The 18,315-nt window shown below is 41.1% G+C and overlaps 1 protein-coding gene and 1 pseudogene across 6 annotated transcripts in view; one reads left to right on the top strand and one right to left on the bottom strand.

Moving 5' to 3' along the window:
* CDKL5 (cyclin dependent kinase like 5) overlaps positions 1-14,746 on the bottom strand; it is a 198,691-nt gene extending 183,945 nt beyond the window's left edge. For 5 of the 6 annotated variants that reach the window (XR_008958739.1, XM_057310340.1, XM_026480230.4 and 2 more), the window contains exon 1: positions 14,618-14,735. The gene's annotated coding sequence lies outside the window, so the exon portion shown is untranslated. Of the gene's footprint in view, positions 1-14,617 lie in introns of all 6 variants that reach the window. The other variant, XM_057310336.1, reaches the window with a different exon arrangement.
* A 3,056-nt stretch (positions 14,747-17,802) lies between these two features.
* LOC113242281 (U1 spliceosomal RNA) lies at positions 17,803-17,953 on the top strand (annotated as a pseudogene).
* Positions 17,954-18,315: the final 362 nt, after the last annotated feature.

Here is an 18,315-nt window from a genome sequence, read left to right as displayed (position 1 = left end):
CTAACCAATTTCCAGTAACCAATTTCAAGTAAACAGCAGAATACTACTGGCAGAGGGACAGAAGAAAATAAAATCATATAAGGAGACCCTCTCTAAGCCACAATTCAAAAGAAACACCTGAAACTCAAAATAAAATAAACCAAATCCCGGGGCGCCTGTGTGACTCAGTCCATTGGGCATCCAACTCTTGGTTTCAGCTCAGGTCATGATCTCAGAGTCATGGGACTGAGCCCTATATCAGGCTCTGGGCTCAGATGGAAGTCTGCTTCTCTCCCTCTGCCTCCCCCCGTCATGCAAGTGCACATGCACACATCCCCCCAAAAAAATAAATAAATAAATCTTTTTTAAAAATAAATTAAGAAAAAAAAAACCCAACTCCCACCCCAATCACAAACTATCTCTATGAGAATTTGAAACCTGAGGTACACTGAGGGCAACCACAGCAACAATCAAACTCAAACCCAGCCCAACTACAGACTAACTCAAATCCTTGCCCAAAGGCCTAGCACAAGAAAAAATATGCCCATTTACAAACATAAAAATTATGTACCTCACTCTCTACTATTCTACAAAATAAGCCAGCCTTGCAACAAGGAAAAAAAATCACAAGACATAAGAAAAGGCAAAGAAAAAACAACACTCAGAAAAGACAAAGAACGTACAAAAACTGGACACAGACTCAGATTTTGGAAATATCTACAATTTAAAATATTATTAACATATTTAGAGCTCTAACCTAAAAGGAGAACAACATGCAAAATCAGGGATAATTCCGCAGTGAGATGGAAACTACAAGAATAAAATGAGGTGCATCTGGCTGGCTCAATCAGTAGTAGAGCACACAACTCTCAATCTCAAGGTCCTGAGTTCAAGTCCCATGTTGGGCAGAGAACCTACTTAAAAAAATAAATATGTAAAAGTGCTAAAAATGAAAAACACAGTTAAGAGAAATGAAGAGTTCAATAGGCTCTTCACTAGACTCAACTCAGCCAAGCAAAGAATTCATGAACTTGAAAATTAGTCAACAGATACTACCCCAACCAAAACACTGCAAAAAAACATAGTGAAAAACCAAACAAAAACATTCAAGAGCTATGGGAAAATATCAAAGGTCCTAACATACTGATAAATGTAATCACAGAAAAAGGAGAATGGGACAAAAGAAATATTTGAAGAGCTAATACCTGAAAATATTCCAAAATTAATAAAACATCTAACCACAAATCCCAAGTGATCAGAAAATAGGAAGACAAACACCCTTCACCCCATAAAATTTATTGCCACTACTCAGCATCAACATCACTTGAGACTGAATTCATTCCATAAGCTCTGCCACTGCCACTCTTTAAAAAAAAAAAAAAAATCAAGGGATGCCTGGCTAGTTGAGTCGGAACAGTATGCAACTCTTGATCTCAGGGTCGTGAGTTTGATCGCCATGTTGGGTGTAGAGACTACTCAAATAAAACTTAAAAAAAAAAAAAAAACAATATCAAAACACCTCTGTCAATATGACCACCAGGTCATCAGTTCAATTACACATGATGACCACCTCACAATGCTCTCCTCTATATACAAGTCTCACACTGCGTAAATGTTCAAACCTAGGTCACAAGCCTATATCCTAGCTGTAAGAGACTGGGAATGTGAGTTTTCTGGGCAAGTGGGACCCATCATATGAGAAATTACCAAAATGTAGAGAAGATATTTAAAAGTCTAGGACAGCATGCTTAAAAATAGGGGGCACCTGAATGGCTCAGTCAGTTAATCATCAATTGTGGCTCAGGTCCTGATCTCAGGGTTGTGAAACCGAGCCCCGCATGGCACTCCACACTCAGTGTGGAATCAGCTTGAGATTCTCTCTCCCCTCCTCCCCCAACACACACACACATGTTCTCTCTAAATAAATAAAAATCTTTAATAAATTTAAAAAAAAAAAAAAAAACAGGGGTGCCTGGTAGGCTCAGTTGGAAGAGCATGTGACTTGATCTCGGGGTTGTGATTGCAAGCCCCACATTGGGTGTACGGATTACTTAAAAATAAGTAAACTCTTTGCTGTTTTGTTTTGTTTTAAAGATTTTTTTAATTTATTTATTTATTTGAGAAAGAATGAGAGAGAGAGCATGAGAGGGGGAGGGTCAGAGGGAGAAGCAGACTCCCCGCTGAGCAGGGAGCCTGATGCAGGACTCGATGCTGGGACTCCAGCATCACGAGCCGAAGGCAGTTGCTTAACCAACTGAGCCACCCTCGTGCCATAAGGAAACTTTTTTTATAAAGTTATGTTTAGGGGCAACTGGGTGGCTCAGTCAGGTAAGCGTCCAACTCTTGGTTTCAGTTCATGTTGTGATCTCAGGGTTTTGAGATCAAGCCCTGCATGGGCCTTGGCACTCAGCACAGAATCTGCTCAAGATTCTTCTCTTTCCTCTCTTCCCCTTCTTCCCCCTCCACCTCTCCTGTGAGCAAGTTCTCTCTCCCTCCAATAAAGAAGTAAATCAAATCTTTTTTTAAAAAAGGTTATGTTCAAAAAAATTAAAAATTAAATAAAAACAAGGGGCACCTGGGTGGTATAGTCAGTTGGGTGTTTAACTCTTACTTTCAGCTCAGGTTGATCTTGGGGTCATGAGACTGAGCCCCAAGTCAGATGCCACACTCAGAGCTTAGAATCTGTTTGGGTTTCTCTCTCCCTCTCCCTCTCCCTCTGCCCCTCCCCCCATTTCCACACACTCTCTCTCAAATATTTTTTTTTAAGATTTTACTTATTTATTTAAGAGAGAGAGAGTGAGACAGATAGCACAAGCAAGGGAGAAGGGCGGAAGGAGAGGGAGAAGCAGGCTGCTGAGCAGGGAGCCCGACAGGGGCTAGATCCCAGGACCCTGGGATCACTACCTGAGCTGAAGGCAGACACTTAAGACTGAGCCACCTAGGCGCCCAATAAATAAATCTTTTAAAAAATAAAAACAGGGGCGCCTGTGTGGCTCAGCTGGTTAAGGAGCTGAGTCTTGATTTCGGCTCAGGTTGAAATCGGGCTCCGTGCTCAGTGGGGAGTCCACTGGAGATTCTCATTCTCTCTCTCGCTCTCTCTCTTCCTCTGCCTCTCCCCCCACTCTCTCTAAAACAAATAAATAAATCTTCGAAAAAACAGAAACAAACAGATTTTTCTGTTTGTTTCTGTTTTTTCTTGATTTTCATCTAACCAGCTAATGTTGTAGAGTGGATTCTTTGGTGAAGTCACTGCAGAAGCCTTTTTATAAGGCACATATTTTATCTCACTGTGGGAATACATTTAAAACCAGCCTCTCAGGGCCTGTGGCTGGCTCAGTCGGTATAGCATGCAACTCTTGATCTTGCGGTCTCGGGGTCATGAGTTCAAGCGCCATGTTGGACTAGAGATTACTTTAAAAGATAATAAAACCAGGGGCGCCTGGGTGGCAAAGCGGTTGGGTGTCTGCCTTCCGCTCAGGGCGTGATCCCGGTGTTATGGGGTCGAGCCCCACATCGGGCTCCTCTGCTATGAGCCTGCTTCTTCCTCTCCCACTCCCCCTGCTTGTGTTCCCTCTCTCTCTGGCTGTCTCTATCTCCGTCGGATAAATAAATAAAATCTTTAAAAAAAAAAAAAAAAAAGATAATAAAACCAGCCTCCCAATCTGAGGGACATGAACAGTAATCCGGAGGTGTGTGAAGTCTTATGATAAACAAGTAAACATCTTCACAGAATGTCAGTTTTTGCTTAATGGTAACTAATGTACAATGCAGATATATACAAGCACACATGAGTTTGTTATGGAACAGAACTTTACATTTCAATGAATTCATGCAATAAATCATGAAAACACTTAAAAGAAATGTCATTCTTCTAGATGGGAACTGTGGCCTCCCTCTCATCTGCCAAACTGTAAACGTTGGTTGAAAAATTTCAGAGGCGCTACAGGGAGCTATTAGCACCTATTTACACACCCTTGTGGATCCAATTATGTCCAAGACCACTGACTAGATACAGGACAAGCATGTCTATTAGGCAAGCAGGGAGGAAGATCCACTAGATAGGTACCTGACAGAGAAGAGAAGTCACTAAACAAGGAAGAAGGCACTGACATGAGGGGATGGGGAAGGGGGTCAGAAAAGAGGTACCTTTCATAAGAGAAATATTTATTGAGCATTTCCTAGGTGCCGGGCAATGCACTAGATGCTGAGACTACAATAGTCAACACCATGCCTCCAGGAGCTTACAGTAGAAAACTGATATCATCCGTTTATCCATTTTACCAAAGGCCCACCCCTATTTAAATTCCTAGTTTCAGTATTTCCTATGTATACATAGTATTTTCCTATGTAAAACTGAAAATGGACAGAAAAAAGCCAAACATGGTCATAAAGAAAGAAAATCAAGATTCTGGGATGTAGCTAAGGTAAAAGCATCAAAACAAAGCATGCAGGAGCGCCTGGGTGGCTCTGTCAGTTAAGGGCCTGCCTTCAGCTCAGGTTATAATCCTGGAGTCCCAGAATCAACCCCACATCCAACCCCCTGCTCAGCAGGGAGTCTGCTTTTCCCTCTTCCTCTGCTCCTCCCCCTGCTTGCGCTCTCTCTCAAATGAATAAATGAAACCTTTATTTAAAAAAAAAAAAAGCATGCAATACATAAATCCATGTTACTTCTTGCTATCTTCCCAATTTTATATGCTAATTCTTAGACCTATGTCTTTGAATACACTATCTGCTGGAAAACCTCTTTCCTTCACCTGACATTCTGGACCTCCTTTAAGACTCTTCACAGACACCCAGGAATCACTGTCTTTCCCAGTCCCCTTAAGTCTGCATAAGTGCACCACTTCTGGCCTAAGTACCAGTGCCCTCTATTTCCATCTGAACATGCATATCGTCCTGCACTTTAGTCATGGCTCTTTGCCCCTTCTGCTGGATTACAAACTCCATGAGGGCACAACACCAGCTTGGCTTTGTATCTCCATCACCTACCATGATGCTGGCACCGAGATTTCCAAATCATCACCCTTTCATAAAGTCACCCAAAGACAAATGCAGTCTTTCTTTACCAACCCTGTGCAGAAGGACAGACTCAAGAGCGCAACTCCAAATCAAGGACAGTCACTTTGGATGCTAGAGAAACCATCAGCACAAAAACATTACCTTCAAACTCTAAGATCTGAAATGAGGCAACTCTTTTAAAATAAATGTCCTAGGCTGAATAGGAAGCAAAAAAGTTATGCCAAAAACCATTGCAAACTTAAAGTTACCAGCACCAGGAAAAAAAAAATGATTAAAGCAGCAAGGAGAGAATACAGAGCAGGTATAGGACGGTTCAGAAAAGCCTAAGAACTCAAGGCCAAAGTGAGCTAAGTTAGAGGCTGCATCAAAATAGATTTCAAAAGAAATACTTGAAGAAGGAGGTGATGCTGTAGTTATTCTTTGTATATATGGAGGGCAAAAGTGCACAACAGCATTCTCTACAGGCACAAACTAACAGCTTTACACCAAGGAAGACCTCATTATTCGATCATAAAGGCAAGCAAAAATTCAGCATGGCTGATGAATTCCAAAAAGAAGTGAGCATGTAGGAATGCATATTGTAGGAGAAAGAAACAAATCAGCATATGTAAAATAAAATCTTTGTAGCACTTTTATACACATAAGCACACTTGAACATAAGAAGCTCAACAGAGACCAGTTTAATATAAAAGATAAGGTCACAGAACGTGAACCAGACTTGAAAATTGCAGTTACGACCAAAGATTTGTATTCCTAAACAATATTAACAAAATTCTCTAAAACCATTGCAAGTACCCAAATGAGATTTCATAAAATATGAAATAGCATAAATGCTGAAAATATTAAACTAGACCTAAGACATTGTATTTGGGGGGAAAAAAGAATAAAGCAAATTTAATGCTGATATGTAATGAAACATTTCATTAAAACATTAAACACCTTGAGCAGATTAAAAGTGGGGGGGGGGCAGTGAGGAATTTTAAGTTTAAATATGGAAGAGAGCTGACACTATTAAAAAAAAATTTAACTCGGTTATAAATAGAAACGACATTCCTATATAAGGTTAACAGAACGGTGAAGGATAAAAGGAGCCTTTAGAAAATCAAAGGTAATTTCTACAAAAACAATGAAAAGAGTATCACAGATGACAATCAATCAAAGAAGCAGTTGCAAAAATTTTAGTGAGATGAGGGAAGAATATTTTACCCTGCACAGATTATGACCTTTCTGGTAAATCAAGGCTCCACTGAGCTAAAACTCTTGGGTTTTGTTTTGTTTTTTGTTTTGTTTTGTTTTGGGGAGGAGGAAGCATTTCATTTCATGTCACACCCCTGTTTAAAACCTTCAATAGCTTGCCAGAGGACTTAGGACAAGCTCAAAAACCCAGTAGATGGCCTACTAAGCCTTTTCAGGACTTGGCCCCTGCCTAATTCGGCTTCATCACCTGCTTCTCTACTTTCCAGCCATTTTGGATTTATTCTCAGTTCTTTAAAAGGTTGTTTTTCAAAAAGCCTCTAGCTCTCTCACCCTGCCTGAGGGCATTTGCACCTGATGGCCAGGAAAACTTATTTTCCCAATTAGACATGTCCTTCTCATCCTTCAGGTCTCACTTAACTGTTAACTCTTCAGTGTGGCCTTCCTACCTGCTCCCTCAAGGATAGGTTTCAATCCCTACCCTGTTACATAATCCCATAGTGCCTTGTACTTTTGCCTCTGACTCCAACTCAAGACTGTAAATTCTTTAAGCAAAGGCCTCCTTAAGGGGGGGGGGGGGAGGGGGCATGCCTGGGTGGCTCAGTCAGTTGAGTATCCAACTCTTGGTTTTGGCTCAGGTTATGATCTCACAATCTCAGGGTCATGGGATCGAGCCCCAAGTTGCACTCCAAGCTCAGCACAAAGTTGGCTTGGATTCTCTCTCTCTCTCTCCCTCTCTCTCCCTCAGCCCCTCCCCCAGCACACACGTGGCTCAAATAAATAAATCTTTAAAAAAAAGAAAAGAAAAGAAAGAAAAAAAGGGCAAGGCCTCCTTATCTTTTAGCTATCACTCTATCCAACTTCCATCACAGTTTGGTACACAGAAGATAGTATTTGCTTAATGAAGGATAGATCCACAGGATGTAGGACAGGTTATTTTAGAAAGAAATAATTGATAAAGTATGAAACGCCAATTTGCACAAAATTAGACTTTGTCTATCTCAACTATCTTCAATTATTAACAATTAAAATAAAACCTTCTTTTAGTTTGCAATACTAATCTTAAAATTTTAGTGGTAAGATTACTAATAACAATTACAGTACTAGTGGGGTGCTTAGCTGACTCAGTTGGTAAAGCATGCGACTCTTGATTTCAGGGTCATGAGTTCAAGCCCCATGTCGGGCACAGAACCTACTTAAAAAAAAAAAAATTACAGTACTAGTAGTTAAAGTTAATACATTTTGTGAGAAACTAACAAACCAGATGGGGTGTGTGGATAAACTCTAGGATATGAACCAACTTTTTTAATCTCTGAAAAATTCTATTTATCAGGAAACTAGTTTCTACCCAGCCAGTATCAGAGTAATTGGGCAAACCCAAGTCAGTAAGCTGTGCTTCAACTATTATCACCATTTTTTATCTGCCATATCTTCCTTAAGTGAATGTATGTGTGCTTAATCTGATTATTACAATAGGATCTTACACTGCCAAGAACCTACTAATCTTCGGGCATAATACAAAATACAAATACAAAACTGAGATCTAAAACTACAACTTACCTAGGGCCTGTGGCTGGCTTAGTCGGAAGAACATGGAACTCTTGATCTCGGGGTTGTGAGTTTGAGCCCCACACTGGGCACAGAGATCACGTAAATAAATAAACTTTTAAAAATAATGAATAAAATTGCAACTTACAAAAAAGGGGGGGCAGTCTTTAAAAATAAATAGATAACGAATACATCTATGTTTTGTTAACTTCCAGAAATCAAAGTTGGCACGTTCAAGATGACTCCCTCTTAAACAAAAAGGTTACTCTGTCAGAAAGCACTTCATTATGTAACTATTTGACATTAGACCTTTCTCTTACAAAGAATACAAAGTAACAACAGAATCATACAGCCATAGCTGTTAAACAGTTAAAAAAAAAAAAAGTAAACCTATTTCAAACCAGTTATGACTGAATTTACAGTAAACTATTATTATCAGAGCAGTGCTGTGTCCAATCTGTTTGTTATTAAAAATCCAGACACAATCTACCACACAAGGAGTTATTGATTTACCTGCCTGGCACTTGTAAGGGTCACTTTCTATAGAAAGAGAAACATTCATCTAAAAGCAATGAAAGTTAGTTGCCAAACACTTTAGACTTCCAACCAAAGCACTGCCTTCTTCTATTCTATGTACCCAAAAGACAACATCCCTAAACTATCCGATCAGCAATGTCCATCTACACATACAGTACATTGATCAAAGGAGAGCAACTGGGAGCATGGAGATCAGCCTATGCTGTACAACTCGTTCCCAAGGTAGCTTTACTCCCACACCTATCCTTTCAGGATAGCTACAAACAAAATGATGCAGGCAGGAAAACAGCTGTAGCTACAGTACCTTGCAGGTTAAGTTTCTAAACCCCACAACAATCCAGTCTGAAGCAACGCAGAAAGGAGACAATGTGTTTGAATACCTGAATTTAATGAAGCCTGCTCTATGGCATGCACAGTAGGTATGAATCTCTCAAGGGGGATTAGAACTCAATAAAATGCACAATGTTATTGGCTTAAAATCAAGAAAACCAATTATTCTACCCATGGTCTTAAGTCTTAAAGGAATTTTTTTCTTGACCAATAATTATATTACTTTTACCTTGATTTCTTTCTTTTTTTTTTTTTTTTCAAGTAATTTCCACGCCCATCCTGGGGCTTGAACTCACAACCCCAAAATGGAATTGCATGCTCCACCAGCTGAATCCGTCAGGCACCCCTATATTGATTTCTTATCCCTGCTTTTCCAACATATCAGTAAGAACATTATGTTTTATTTGCTGGTTTAAAAAAGATCAAACAAAATCAAACCCAAACCACAAAGACAAGGTAATTTATACGATTTGCAGTATTGTCCTTTATATTCTGCTATATATTATGTTTAGGCAAAAACTTTTTTTAAGTTTTTATTTATTTAAGCAATCTCTACACCCACTGGGGGCCTCAAACTCATGACCCTGAGATGAGGAGCTGCAAGCTCCACCCACCAAGCCAGCCAGGCACCTGTAGGCAAAAGCTTTTGAAAATACAAAAAGCACTAAGAAATTGTAATGTGTAAAAAATTATTTTAAAAGACCTATCTTTTAAGATCTACATCATTTTATTAATGTCTGATGATAAAGGGATCTAGGTGGAAGTAAGTAAATAAGATTTTTAAAAATGCACGTTAGCAGGAAGATCTTTTTGGGGTGATGGAAATGTTCTAAAATTGGATTGTAGTGATGATTACACAAGTCCATAAATTTATCCAAAAAAAAATCACTGAATGGTACACTTAAACAGGTGAATTTTATAGTATGTAAAGTACACTTCAATAATGATGTTAAAAATGCATATTGAGGGACACCTGGGCTCAGTCAGTTAAGCATCTATCTGCCTTCAGCTCAGGTAATGATCCCAGCTCAGAATCCTGATCCCAGGGTCCTGGGATCAAGCCCAGCCTCAGGCTCCCTGCTCAGGGGGAGCCTGCTTCTCCCTCTCTCCACTCCCCACTCGTGCTCTCTCTTGCTATCTCTCTATCAAATAAATAAAATCTTTTTTAAAAAATACATATTGAAAACTTGCACTCGGTAAAGAAATAAATCCACAATTTATATGTAGGTACCATCTTCATAGAACAACTGTCCTGCTCTGTCCATGACAATTTCCAGCCCTGAGGTTCTACAATATTCATCACTGGTTTCTAACCTTAGTAAGTGACAAAAGTGATTCTCATCAATTACAGAATAAAACATTAAGTCCTTTTCCTCCCTAACATGGACCTCTGAGCATTCCTTTAGGCTAAGCAACTGTTTTGCTCTATTAATGATGGGTCTTGTTTTAAAACACACACCCACAATCACAAGAGGCTTCAAGTAGCAGAAAATTCTACTTTCAAGTAGAAACATTTTTGTCAGAGTCCAACTTCTATGTATTAAAAAGCAACAATAACATACCTCTATAAACTTCATTTACCTCCAGGTTTTATTTCACTTAAGTCATAACAATTACAGAAGAGATACCCATCTGCAAATTGTAATGGCTGCCATTTAGAGTGCATCTAAACCACAAAATTGAATTCAAGGAGTAGCTTCATCACCTTAATTAATGTAGCAGATTTAATCAAAGTCAGTCAAAAGTTACAGTGGAACATGCAGAAACATGAAATACCAAGTAGTTAATTAGAAACAGCTACCTCATTTGGGGTGTAAATAATTATGTACAACCTTCATTTATGAAGAAACACAACTAATGACCCTCTGTTATAAAGTCTGCACTTCAGTTGTCCTAGCCTTAAGTGCTGATGGATCTAAGTCCAGCCTCCCCGCGACTAAAGGTCAGGCGGCCTTACCAATGTAGCCTGTGAACTCCAAGAGGCATATTTAGACCTCTAGCATCACCCCAGGAGTGACTTTACAGTAGGACTTCAAAATATGTTTGGGCAATCAGATTCCTAAAGAGAAGCAGAGAGCATGGTCTTGAAGAACATAGGTTCAAGTCAGACCAGTTTAGATGAAAGTTTTGCCTCTGCTACAGCCTAGCAGGGTAATCCGAGCAAACTATTTTCTCTCTCTGAGCCCATTTGACCAAGTGTAGAGGAAAATAAGGAAAACATCTACCTCACACAAGTGTTGTGAGAACACACATACACCCATCTATCCATGCAAATGAATTATTTACTATAGTATCTGGTCTTCAGTAAGGCTCAATAAATAGTACGTTATAATTTAATTATTATAAAGACTACCCAAAAGAGAGACCACTCCCAAAACATGACCTTAATTAGAACTGTTTCCAACACAAATGTTTCTGAGAGCTTAATTCAAAATGTTGACAATCAATTTCAAAGAGCTGAATGGGGTAGATCCTTTTAACCTAGTAAGTAATTTTCTGTTAATTCCCAAATCTTAATTGTCTAAATGTTATCAGGCTCTTTACGTAGAAAGTCCTCACTCAGCTTTCATACCCAGTGACAGAATTGCATCCAACTTCATATCCCAGTATTATGAAATAAATGTACAAACCTGAATGAGAAATGAAGCCAAACCTTTGAGTAATCTAGTCATCCATGCGCTGCTCTATATGAAGGAAACGTTCTGGAAACTATCAAGAATTTAAATCCAAACACGAAAGTGATGCATTGTCAACAAAAGATTTCTAATGTTGAGTTTAAAGATTAAAAGTAAATTGGAAAACCTTCCCAAACAGAAAGTTTAAATTTAGTCTTTTAATTGCAGCATTTTCGTAAGTTGAAATATGTAACCCAATTGACAACATAAGATGATAAAGAACCTTTGAGATTCTATCTCCTCCTCTACCAAGGAATTTGATGTTGCAAACAAAAACAAACAAATAAAACAACCTTTGGAATCTAAAACTATCAAATTCTGAGTAAACAGCCTTTTACTATGCAGAAAACAACTTAATACTTAAAATTTTGCTATTCCCTAAGTTAAGGGTTATCTAAAAGATTTCCCTCACATTTTCGGTCTGTGTATGTGGGCGGTTTCTTCTAAATGCCTTATTATTTGGTATCAATTTATCACATGAAAAAGTCTTATCCCCACATTTAGTGCCAAAAATAAAGTACTATACTAACATACCTTCTAAAACCTAGAAGAAATAAAAGAGATAACCACCAAAGTTATCAAAATGGAAGGGGAAAAAAGGTGAACTTTTAACAGACACGCTGAAGAGGTTTATTTTCTTGGTTCACTTCCTTACAAATTTCCTACAGCCATATTCTTAGATATAGCTGAATTTTCTATCACAAAGTAAATTGAAACACAAATCATAATGAAAGGCTAAATTTCTGCAACAGAAGCCACTGTCATTTCCAACAATGCAACTATTGTTGAAAGAGAGTCTCTCACAGATTCTTGGACACAGTGGTGAAATAAGGCGGGGGGGGGCATACTTGAAGGAATTTCTCCACCTCTGTATTTTAGTTTGTAATGGAATAATACTGCACCTCCAAAGTAGAAATACCATGTAAAATCTGGTTTTCATTAAATGAGTGCCTTAACCCCATGCAGCATATTTGGAACAGAATACAACTGATTCGCAATCAGTCAACCTTCTATTACTCATCTATGCAAGATGGCCCTGCAATTTCCCTCAATGGGAGCCTTTTCTTCTAAAACCCTGGGGAATACTGTAGATACCACACTCCGATTTCAATGACTGCAAGAAAATTACAATGGAGATAATGGCACATTTAGTCCAGGGAACTTGCATCAGTAAAAATCAAAAACCTGAAATAAGGGGTAAAAAAACCCTTCCACAAGCCCCTAAATCATGACTAAATTATAAATCTGACCAGGAAAAAAAAAATCCTCTCTGGAGAGAGAATATTTATTTCTAATATTTTTTAATATATCAAGTTTTGTTTTCAAAAAAATTAGTCTTAGGAACATGCTAAATCAGCAAAACTAGAATACAAGGCATATATATATACGCACATACATCAAATTAATCACTGCATTATGTTTAAAAGGGAAGACAATTTAAAAAGATTTGACACTCCAGTTGAAGACCCTCCAAACTCCTCTGAAACGGTAGATTATTTAACACACTTGGAATGATTAACTTTATTTAGCATGCCTCTTTTGGAATTCTATTATTTAATACAGCCAAACTGATTTTTTTTTCATCCTAATTAGGTTTCCTTGTACTTGTGAAATGCTCAGCATACACTGTGCTGGCAGCTTTAGTTCTGCAGCTTCTTTCTTCTGGCTCCTTCCCCCCCCCCCACCCAACCCCTCACCCCCCCACCCCGAAAAAAAGATTTCCTTCCCAAATGTTCTCTTCTCTGCATTTGTCAACAGAAACACCCACTGGTGGTGTCAAACTGGTAATACTGCTGCAGGCTTCCTTACTCCTGTTCCAGTGTGAACGCCAAAAATGCTCAAACCTAAAATAGTACTTTTAATAAAGAAATTAAAAGAATTGCTAAGGTATTCAAGTACCATGTTCTCAAAAAGACGCACACCTTTTTAAAAAATGAATTATTAGTGAACCCTAATCGGGTTGCTAAATATGAGATTATACTACCCCCCCTTCAACACTAAACACACAAGTAAACATTAGGTTCTTCACATTTTACGAATAAAATATTTTAAAACACTTAAATTAAAAACAAATTTACATCTAAATGTCATTCACGTATAATTCCGAATAGCCTCCGTAAAGATGCCTTTTTTGTAACCCAACAGCAAGAAAGGAGCAAGCTGGAAATGTTACCTAAAACGATAATCCTATTCTATACATATTTACGTCTCCCGTTTCAATCAAAAGCTCTCAGACAAATTAATTTGTGTAATCTCTTACATTAACTACATAACCATTACGTCCAAACAAACCTAATTCAGATTCACGGGAGGAAATTATTCTGTGTCTGCAATACTTTCTAAAATCAGCCTAAATTTCAGCCAATTAAAATAGATTGTGTTAACAGAACACTGATCTGCAACTACTTAAATATCTCAACATCCGTCTGATCTCACTGTGGAGATACTAAGGTCAGGCTTTTCTTATTCAGGCATCAGTGCTTTAACACTCAAGTGAAGCGAAGAAAGAAAAGAAAAAAAAAAAAAACCCTCAAGCAAGATCTGCCTTTACACAGAAATACGTTCAGGTTATTTTTTCCCCTCAACGTGGGCATAAAACGTGTCAATGCGAGCAGGACCTGTTCGTTTGGAAATGGTTCCAAACCCCAGGATTAAATTTCTGTGAGGGTCCAAAGGGTACGAAGGTCTGGGAAGGAGCCAATTTCTGCTTCTCCCCACTATGCCCGTCGTGAACTTCATAGCAACGCCTGAAACTTGTTGGGAGAAGGCTGGAAGAGATGCGGGGCGGACGGTCGGTCGTTCGCCCACCCTCGCGGGCAGCCAAGGTCAGTCAGCAGGGCCGGGGTTCCGGCTCCGGCTCGCAGCCCCCGGCGGGTCCCGCGCTCCCTCGGAACTCGGGCTGGGGGCTCCGGCGCACAGGCTCCTCCTCGGCGCCGGCGGGAAGGGGCTTCCCTCGCCGCAAGCCCGGGGGAGCTCGCGCCGCGGGGGCGGCGGGGCGGGGACGCCGCAGACCCGCTGCTGAGGGTAGCCCCGCCGGGCTGCCTCGACCTGCAGCCCCTCCTCATATCCTCCAGTCTCCCCACGCCCCAAAATACAGCCCCAACCTCTCGCCGGGGAAACCCTTCCAGTGGCGCAATGGGGCGCTGAGGAGGGGCCACTCCAGGCTGGGGCACTCTCGCCGCGTCGCCCTGTTCTGGGGGGACCTGCGCCGCCGCCCCTTCTCACGTCTGCCCGAGGGGACCGGGTGGGTCCCCTCTCTCAGGAGAAGCTGGGTGGCGCGAAACCGACGTGGGGGCAGGAAGGCCTGACGGGCGGGTAGCGGCGCAACTACTCACCTAGCCAAGTCCCCCACCTCCAGCCGGGGACCCCACAGCTCCTGAGGCCGCCGTCTCCGATTTACCTTTCCCAGTGGCAGGGACAACTAATGAAAACCTCCGGCCCCGCCCTCTCGCAAAGGCGAACGCGCAGCCTAATTTGCTAACTAGCCCGCCCCGGCCGTCCCGTTCGGGCCAATAAAGAAGCTTCGAAGACCCCGCCAGGTCCCGCCTCCGCCCCGCCCACTTCTGATAGAAACCAATGCGGAAAGAGCGCTCGTCCTCGAGCTCGGGCCCGCGCGCCCCGCCCGCGCCGCTCGTGCTCGGGCCCCAAAAGTCTAAGAAGGTTCGTTCCCTGTATAAACTCGCCTGCGCGCGCACGCGCGCGCCGCATCCCCTCGCGGGCCAGGTTTGGTTGCCCAGCCAGGCCCTAGCAACCTGGGCTGGGTGGCTGGGAGGGGCGGGGCCCGAGCCTTGAGCGGTCGAGGGGAGGGGGTTAGGGGGAGGAGGGCGGGGGGAGGGGGGAGGGGCGGGGAAGATCGTGACTAAGAAAGGGGCGGCTGCGGGGGTGGAGGGCCGAAGAGGCCCGGGAATCCGCCTCTCACTGCGGGGAAGAAAAAAAAAGGGGGAATCCTGCCTGCAGCGCAGCTATCCTGGCCTCCCTCCAGAGGGTCACGTGCGGGGGGGCGGGGGGTCGTGGAAGAGCGGGGAGAACACATTCGGGGCGGGAGTCGAGGCACTACTTGGAAATAAACGATGGAGAACGGTTTATCTCTGTCTTTGGTAAAAATGATATCGAAGTCCATTGCAGCTGTTGCCCAACTGTTGCAGCTGTGCGTGCACACACACACGCACATATACACGCATTCACGCACTCATCCATCAGCCTGCGATCCCTTGGGTGAATTAGGAGCAAAGAACTAGTAGCCTGAGTATTCCTTGCACAGCAGCTGGATGCATGCAAAAGGCTGTTGCAGCAGAGGCATCAACCCACAGCTCTGCTTAGGTCCAATGCTCTGCCACACAAGATTCCCCAGCTGGCAATGAAGTCATTCCCCCACCACCACCCCCGACCAGTAGAAATGTAAAGATCTTAATCCCTACCAAGGATCAGGTTTCCAATGAGGATGAGGAGGTGATGAAATGGAAGGAGATACATTTCCAATGCCACTTTTTGAAAATTAAGGAAAATAATAATCTTGTTTAAAGGCATTGTGGACAAATCTATGTAAAGCTGCATAATAATTTCCACTTAAAGCAAAGAGGAAAAATGGGTTTGTTTGTTTTTTCTGGTTTAGGAAAAGCACAGAAAAGCAGTCTGTGAGGTCATAGCAGCCACCAAATGAGAAATAAGCAGTACTGTACAGCAATCGGAAATAGATATCTTGGATTAAATCCACTTAATCTATTCCTGTTGTGAATCTGGTAACAATATGTAACAACATGCTGGGTTTGGCCACTTGATGCCAAGCCACTAGGGTTTTCTTTTTCATAGCATGGTGAATATTTGATGAGGAAATGAAGGTGCCTGCTTTCTCTTCAGCTTTTCAGGAAGCATATTAGAAAATTTTTCAGGTAGGAACAGTGAATTAGCAGTGAGGGAAAATGGAGTCAGAGCCAACAGCAGATCTTTGCAGACTCTCCTGCCTCCTCCAGATGCAAAATAACAGTGCTGTGACCTAGAGCTTCACCCACGTGGAGCCAGAATTCCTGAGCCAATCATGCCATTTTCATCCCTGTGTGTGAGCACCTTCGTGCCAGGAATTGCAGCAGCATTACTTCTGAATCAAATGAAGAATGGTTAATCTGTACAGACTGAGAAAAACCAATAACTGAATATTCATTGATATAGGTCCAATTTTGTTTTAAGTAGTAATATTAGATGTTTTATAATGTGCCACCCCATATATATAACCATGACCTTCCACTTAGAGGCATTTACTTTGATCTGGTTTTGAGGAGTTGGTGAATGGTTTCTTAGAACCACATCCAGTTCCGTTCATTGCAATATTGATCAAAAGCATATATTTTCTAGGTCAGTAAGAGTTAAAAAGTACCACCCTGCCATTTAACTGAGCTCTTTTCTTATGTAGAAAGAACACTAATACTTAACCACTGAATGAATGCCTGCTATGTGCCAAGAATTTTACATACATTTAGAGCTGCCAGATAAAATACAGGAGGCCTGTTAAATTTGAATTTCAGATAAGCAGCAAGTGATTTTTTAGTGTAAGTATGTATTTTTATCCTGGATACATGTGGGACAAGGGTAGAAAACTAAATAAGCTTTCTAATCATTGTCCAAAAAAACATTTTTTAATTGCCCCTCTAGGCCCAGACCTCGTAAGAAAATCAGGATCTGGGAGAAAAGCTTAAGAACCAAATTGATGTGAAAAAACAAAAAAGAACCAAATCAATGTGTCCTTGTGTAGTGTTTGTAGAAAGAGGTGCACATACTTATACTAAAAATTTTTTTGCTTTTTATCTGAAATTCAAATTTAACTGGGAATCCTGTGTTTTTATTTGCTAAATCTGGCAACCCTACATATATTATCTCTGAGGCTCACGATTTTCTGAAATATCTTGTTAGGTCACCTTTTTTCCAGATGAAGCAATAGCTTCAGAGGTTCTCCAGCATCTATTTGTTCCATCCCCCTTCTAATAGAACCCCAACTGTGTTCAGATATCCACACTTCCAGGGTGGTGGGTGCTTATTGGTCTTAGTCAATCAATGACTAAGGCCCAGTTAGGCTAAAGAAAAGGACTTAACATCCTATGATTTGAGGGAAAGGTTTTCCCTTCTACCCTACTGGATGAACAAGGAAGCCAGTACCTGAGTTGCCTCTGGCAGCCATTTTGTGACTAGAGGAAAATCAAACTTTGGTCAAAGTCTGTACACTGCGTAAGGCAGAGTTGAAAAATAGAAAAAAGAAACAAAAAACCTGGGTTCTTGATGACAAAACCGAGTTGCTTAATTGAACAAATTCTGCCTTTGCCTTGCATTTGAGACAGTTTGAATCAAAGTTTCTGTTAGATGCCTCAAAAGTGTCCCACTATAGAGCCCATGTGTGCTACTCATCACGGGTCTCAATAATAAATGAATAAGTGGCCATCAAGATGTAAGACATTTTTATCCTGGATACATGTTGGACAGGTCTGGAAGACTAAACAAGCCTTCTAATCATTGTCAAAAAGCATTTATGATGATACTTACCTGGCAGGAAAGATACCATGATCTGGAGGGTGGTTCTCTCAGGGTGAGTCTCGTCCACTGCACTCAGGTCATTCTGAGTCCAGTGACTTCCCCAAACGTGGGAAACTCGACCACTTCTGTTGGTGAGGGACTGTGTTCCCGGTGTGTGGGAGGGGGGGATGTGACAGGAAGCATATATGAAATGCCCGTTGGGCTTAGATCTCATAATGCAATCAAGATCTAGGAGAAAACGTCAAAAACTAATTATGTACTATACAGTGGCTAACAGAACATAATAAAAAAAATTAAAAATAAATACATAAAAAGATCTAGGAGAAAAGCTTAAGAATCAAATCAATGTGTACATTTTTTTTAAAAATTTTATTTATTTATTTTGACAGAGAGAGAGAGTGAGCACACAAGCAGGGAGAGTGGGAGAGGGAGAAGCAGGCTCCCCACTGAGCAGGGAGCCCAATGTGCGGCTCGATTCCAGGACCCTGGGATCATGACCCAAGCCAAAGGCAGA

The sequence above is a fragment of the Ursus arctos genome, chromosome X (assembly GCF_023065955.2).
Source record: "Ursus arctos isolate Adak ecotype North America chromosome X, UrsArc2.0, whole genome shotgun sequence".
NCBI classification, from domain to species: Eukaryota; Metazoa; Chordata; class Mammalia; order Carnivora; family Ursidae; genus Ursus; species Ursus arctos.
Note: the sequence above shows the minus strand (reverse complement) of the source record. Positions and strands in the feature narration are given on the sequence as shown.